We start from the raw sequence: 6,000 nt of genomic DNA on the forward strand, positions 1-6,000 counted from the left end.
AATTAAAACATAGTCGAATGTTGGTAGCATCATAATCTAAACTTTCTCATAGAAAATTTACTGTGCTTTCCACCCAGCCAGGATTCACCATTTCTAACTGGCTGCCTGGTATATTTTTACCACCATGACACAACAGGAAAACTTCTAACCTCTACATTCCAAGCATCATTTCTCCCTTGCCTGGAATAATTTTGCTTCAATGTCACCTGTGGGAAATGTATCTAGTTTGCTCCTCCGTTTTTTTCTATCTTATATGGGATTATAATGATCTTCATTGTGTTGATGGTTTGGATAATAACAGGAAAATATCATTATTGCTGAGGTATCCTGATTAAAGCAGTTTCCTAGGGGAAAGCATCAGATTCCCATAATAAAGTTATACCCCAAATTTTTTAAATTTATGTTTTTAAAAAGTGTTCTTTTCCTTTCACATGGAAGCATCAAGGGCTTTTATTGAAATAAATATAATGGGAGAGCTCTTGATAGACCTGTTGTGGTTGAGTAGTGAAATAGTGTGTCCCCTTTCAATTTTGTTTACTACCTTGAAGTTTCTGAATTGGACAGTCACTATTAGACCAGACTGTAGTTCAGTGAACCCATTATTTTAAAAGAATGAAGTCATTAAAATAGCAGTGACTATTTACTTAAGCCTACCTCTAAGTTTATAACAAAAATTGGACTTCATGGATTTCAAGATACTTCACCCAATATGCTAGCTTTAAATCAGTTTTTTAAAAAAAGGTGTTAACTGGTTCTTTTTTGTTATGTAATAAGAAACAAATTTAAATAAGCAATACTCAGTTGATCTAATTGTACTTTCCCTATATAAGGAATTCCTTAAAAATTAAAAAAAAAAAAAACGGAATTCCTTTTATCGTTGAAGAACAGAAGTATGTACAATTAATTCTTTTAAGCCAATTAAACTGTCTTAGCACTATAAACCTTGATTTATGCTAAAGAGTTTTCATATATTAAATTTCATAGCCATAAAAACTTCTTTTCTGGAATAAGAAACAGACCATTGTCTGTTACTTTTGTATATATCTCCATCCATATTTGTTCCCATAATTCTGGGCTCTATTCTCTCTCAGAACTGTTTGGCCACTTTCATGGCTGTAGAAATTACCTGTATGGCACCAACTTCTAAATCTTTATCTTGGTCAAGTGTAGTGATACATGCCTATAATCCAAGGACTCAGAAGGCTGAGGTAGGAAGATCATCATGAGTTTCAGCCCACGTGGCAATTCATACTGAGTTCAAGGCCACTCTGTGTTACATAGTGAGAGTCTGTCTCAAAAATTAATCTTTATCTTGAGTTACACTTTTTAAAAGTTTTAATAATTATTTGTATTGTAAATCTCTATCTAGAAAACCAAATTCAATGTAAAATGGAACTTATAATTTCCATCTAAAATTGGCTTCTCCACAGAACACATATAAAAATAACCCAAATATATATCAGAATTGGGTCCAACTCCTTTCTTCCTTTCACTCCCCAAACTATAAAACATTCTATCCCTTGCCTTTTCTCTTACTAAATACTATTTTAAATGTTGGTTCCCTCCTCTTGGTCGTGCATGTGCAAGTTGTCTACATTGTACAGCTTCAAATCAACTGTCATTTTTCTTTATACTAAAGTTACTGATTTTGCAGCACTCATCATGTTACTGCTGATTTAGGACTGTCCAGCGGCTCCCCTTCACCTAATGGATGAAGTTTCAACTTGTCTACATGTCCTAAGGGTGCCGCACAAGCACTATGCCAGCCTGCCTTTGTTCAGTCTCTTGTTTAGTAACTTCTCTGTGCTCTTCACCCCAGCAAACCATTTATCAGTTGAAAAACACTTTTTATTGGAGCCAACCCCATCCTGTGCTACTTTCTTTAAACATGTCTGTCATTTGAGAGGCAACTCAGGTGTACTTTTTTCCTTGATGCCATATTATGGCTTTTTTTTTCCCTTGTCTATTCTTACCCCATTGTGTAGACTTAGAAATACATATCCTTTTACATTTTTATTAACATGTACAGAAAGCTTTGTTCCCTGGTGCTTTTTATAAAACAGATAAACCTAGATTTGAAGGCTGCTTTGATCAGGATCTACTATGAAGCCAAGTTATTTGACTTTTCTAAATCTTGTTTTTCTCATCCAATCTGGGAATTATAACAGTATCTTTCTCAAAACGTTGTCATAATTACCTCATACAAACTAAATAAAGCTTTTGACACATTAAACACTGCACCTGCCACATAGTCTCTTTGTTTTGATGGTGGATATATTTGTCATTCTTTCACCATTATGGATATCAGTAACTTGTCTTTGTAATGTTTTAGAGCTCGGATTCTGAAATCAGTCTGTGTTTGAATCTGATTTTGCCAGTTGCTAGATATATGACCTTGAATTTTGTGCTTTTTAAACATTGATCTTGAAACTAAGTGGTATATTCATTTTCTCTGGAACTATGGAATCGAGATAAGGATCCAGCACCCTTAGCATAGAAATGCCTGAACATTTTAGGGTAAATATTTTAAGCAAAGATGAGAAAATTAATATAAATTGAGTAGTGATTATAGTCATTTCTTGTACTTTTGTCATCTTGATAGAAGAGAAACCTGAGCAGGAAAATAGGAGTTATATTTATATTCAGTAAGGTATTTTGAGGAGGCACGATCCTTAGAGAGTGACTATCCATACACAGGCCTTTTCTCTGTTCAGGGTTACTTTGTAATCCTCCTTCAAGCAGGTTATTAGGAAGCCTCATAGGCTTGGATATCTTGTTAACACAGGAGATCTTGGATACTTTCCTTTCCCTGTTCCCATTATCCCCTGCCACTTCTGGTTGATTCCAGAGGAAGTAAAGCTCTTCCAGTGGTCCTGCTTGAGTGAGGCTTATGCGTGCCTTGCCTTAAGGTATGACTTACATCGTTTGTAGTAAGGGTCTGTGTCAGTATAGCTGCTGTTCCTCTGGGGCTCGGGAGGCTGTGCAACAACTTTCCCAGCCTGGCAGTGAGTGAGTGGCAGCAGTAGCAACATTGGAACTCAGGTGTCCATGAAGTCCTGCAAGGCAGGGCAACAAAGGAGCGTCCACGTGACAGCTTTGGCAGATCCTAGGGTTCCTGCTGCCCATAAAAGGCAGCTTGGGTAGCTCCAGGAAAAACCTGTGTGCAGACCCAGATTTTTTCCTATTTTCCAAGAGAACCAGAAATGCACATTTAATGTGACACATAAATATTGACAACTAACTTAATTTTTATGAATGTATTTACTAAGTTGAATTTGATCCATGGCTGAACATTTGTGTCCTTTGTTCTTGAAAGCACACCTTTTCACTCATAGAATGAGGAAAGCTGATCAGGGATAAGCAAACTTAAGAGAGAGTGGGGGGGGGGCACAAACACACTTCTGAGCTTTCCAGAATCCTCCTGTGAACCAGTAGCCACCTTCACTTTTTGGCATGAGGTTTCATGAATCTGACAGTGTGATTATCAACTTGTCCAAAGTTTGTGGGAGTTGAAACATTATCCACGTTAACATTAATTTTAGCATACATACTATAATCCCCAATAGTTGAATACTTTTCGGTTGAGTGTCACGTAATATTTTAGCCAAATGTGTATTTCTAGATTTAAGATGCCTCAGTTACCTTTTAAAGCCTTAGTCTACTTGTTTGACTTTTTCACCCTAGATTAGGTTCACATACCAGCTTGCAAAAGAAGCGGCCACGCCACCTTCCTCCCTTCCCTCTCACCATCACTTGTCCCCTGCCCTTGCTCCTCCCCTTCTCTCTGTCCCTCCAGCCTTTCTCCTTTTTTCAGTCCCCTCTTATCATGCTGATCCTGCCCTGCTCCTCCTCTCATCTCCCTGCCTTCCCCCTCTCCCCTTTTTTCTGCCACCTGCCTTTTTCTTTCCTATTCCTGTTCCTTGTCCTGTACAAATACACAGGAGGGGCAGGTAGAATCTTACTCTTCATTGTATACTGGTGCTATAATCAGGCCCTAAAACCCCTACACCAGTGCCCTTTCCTTCAGAGGAATTCATACAGTATATTTAATGTTTCTTTTAATATGTCTCCTGGAAAGCTATGTATTTGCATAAATGAACTTTGTCATATTATAGGAGATCATAGTTTCTAGGTCTATTTTGTGTTTTCAGCTTGTGTTGTTTTAGAGCTTCCAATTGAAATCTATTTCTTCTGACTACTCTATGGCATCTTATCATGTAAATCCTCATTTTATTTATTAGTTGCTTTAGTAATATCAACCACAAACAACCTCTTCTTCCTGGATACTTCAAGTGGTAATGCTGTGAAGTTGCTATCTAATTTGGGCTTTGCATGAGAGTTCCTCTATTCTGCTTTCAGATTGAAAGGAAGGAACATCTTTAGTTTTAGCAAGTAGACCAATTTAGACTCCAAACATCTCTGAGTGAAGATTCCTGTTTTCCCAAGTTTCATTTTATTGTTATTTGTCTTTTGGGTTCTAATATGATAGCTGTATTGTTATTTTAATTTGCATTTCTCCACTTACTGGTCGGTTTTGTTTTTTTTCTTTGCAGTTACCTATTCATATCTCATATGCATTTTTGGTTGAGTTTTGGTTTTATTCTTACTGATCTTTCAAAGTCTAAATATTAATCCTTTGTTCATTTGTACATGTCAAGTATCTCCTGTTAATTTCATCTGTTGTATCCTTTTGTTGTCATCACCTCTATCATTGTATTTCTTTATGATTTAAAAAATGTTCAAGAAGTTTTTGCTCATCTCAAGTTCTTGCTGCTGTTCACTACCATTTATTTCTGTTAGCTTCATAGGCAACTCAGGTTGACATCTCTAATTCAGAAATCTGGAATACTCAATTTTACTGGAGCTTGAAAAATTTGGGTTTCAGATTTTAGTGTTTTGGATTAGAGAATGCTTAACTGGTAAAGTCTATGTGAATATTCCTAACTCTGAAAAACTGACACCTGGAGCTTCTGCTCACAAGCATTCCAGGTAGGAGATACTTAGCATATACTTTTTATCTAGACAGTTACTGCATTTGAAGTGATGAAGTTGGTGTTTTTATTATGGTTATCTCAGTTATTCTTCTCTCATTGCAGGAACAAATACCTGACAGTCAAAATGAAGAAAGGAAAGAAAGGTTTATTTAATGCACAGTTACTGGAGGTTTCTGTCTATACTCAGCTGGCTCCAAGGCAGAGCGGCACATGGCAGAGGGCAACCCTTTATGGTGGTGGCAAAGAGCGAGAGAGCTGTGATTGATTATTGTGAGTGTGGATGCTGCACCTGCCCTGCGGGATCTAATTTGCATTTCAAAGTAAGGAGGGGAGAGAGGCTAGCTTGCTGCCTGAGTAACTGTGAGCTAAGTAAACCTTTCCTCCCTTCATTCTGGGTGTTGGGTATTTGTTCCAGCAGTAAGAGAAGAGTACCTGAGACAGCTTCCAAGGTTGAGGACCCCAGGGTAAATCATTGACAAAACCATTGAGCCATGCCCAGAAGCTACCAGCCATTATCCTCAACCTGTAATCACCTGGATCCAGGGAAGATTGAGCCCTGTGTGACTGGGCCCAGCTCCAAGACAGTTATTTCCTGGAAACAAGACCATCCCTCTGCCTTCAAGATTCCACAACTACGATGCCAGACTGAGACCATGAACAGCCCAGCCCACCTGCTAACCCTTGAAAGCTGCTCTCTGCCTCTGTAGACCAGGCTGGCCTTGAACTCTTGGCCCTCCTGCCTCAGCCTCCCCAGAGGGGAAATTACAGGCATGTGCTGCCATGTCCCAACAAGGACTTTGTAAAATGAACAAAAATACCATAAGCATTCAAATCTTTTCAGAGGCCCTAATGGATCACTAGGGGTCAAGGGAGTTATTCAGTCCATTTCAATAATTTTCATTTTAATGATAATCATTAAAATATGATATTTAATAATACTTGGCTTTAATGTAAAACTTTTATTTATTTTTTTTTAAATTATTTATTTATTTTTATTTATTACATT

General features: G+C 37.7%; 1 protein-coding gene across 4 annotated transcripts in view; it reads left to right on the forward strand.

The window, feature by feature from the left end:
• Celf2 (CUGBP Elav-like family member 2) overlaps positions 1-6,000 on the forward strand; it is a 598,848-nt gene that overhangs the window by 318,784 nt on the left and 274,064 nt on the right. The window lies entirely within an intron of this gene.

The sequence above is a fragment of the Octodon degus genome, unplaced genomic scaffold (assembly GCF_000260255.1).
Source record: "Octodon degus isolate 3935 unplaced genomic scaffold, OctDeg1.0 scaffold00133, whole genome shotgun sequence".
Lineage (NCBI taxonomy): Eukaryota > Metazoa > Chordata > Mammalia > Rodentia > Octodontidae > Octodon > Octodon degus.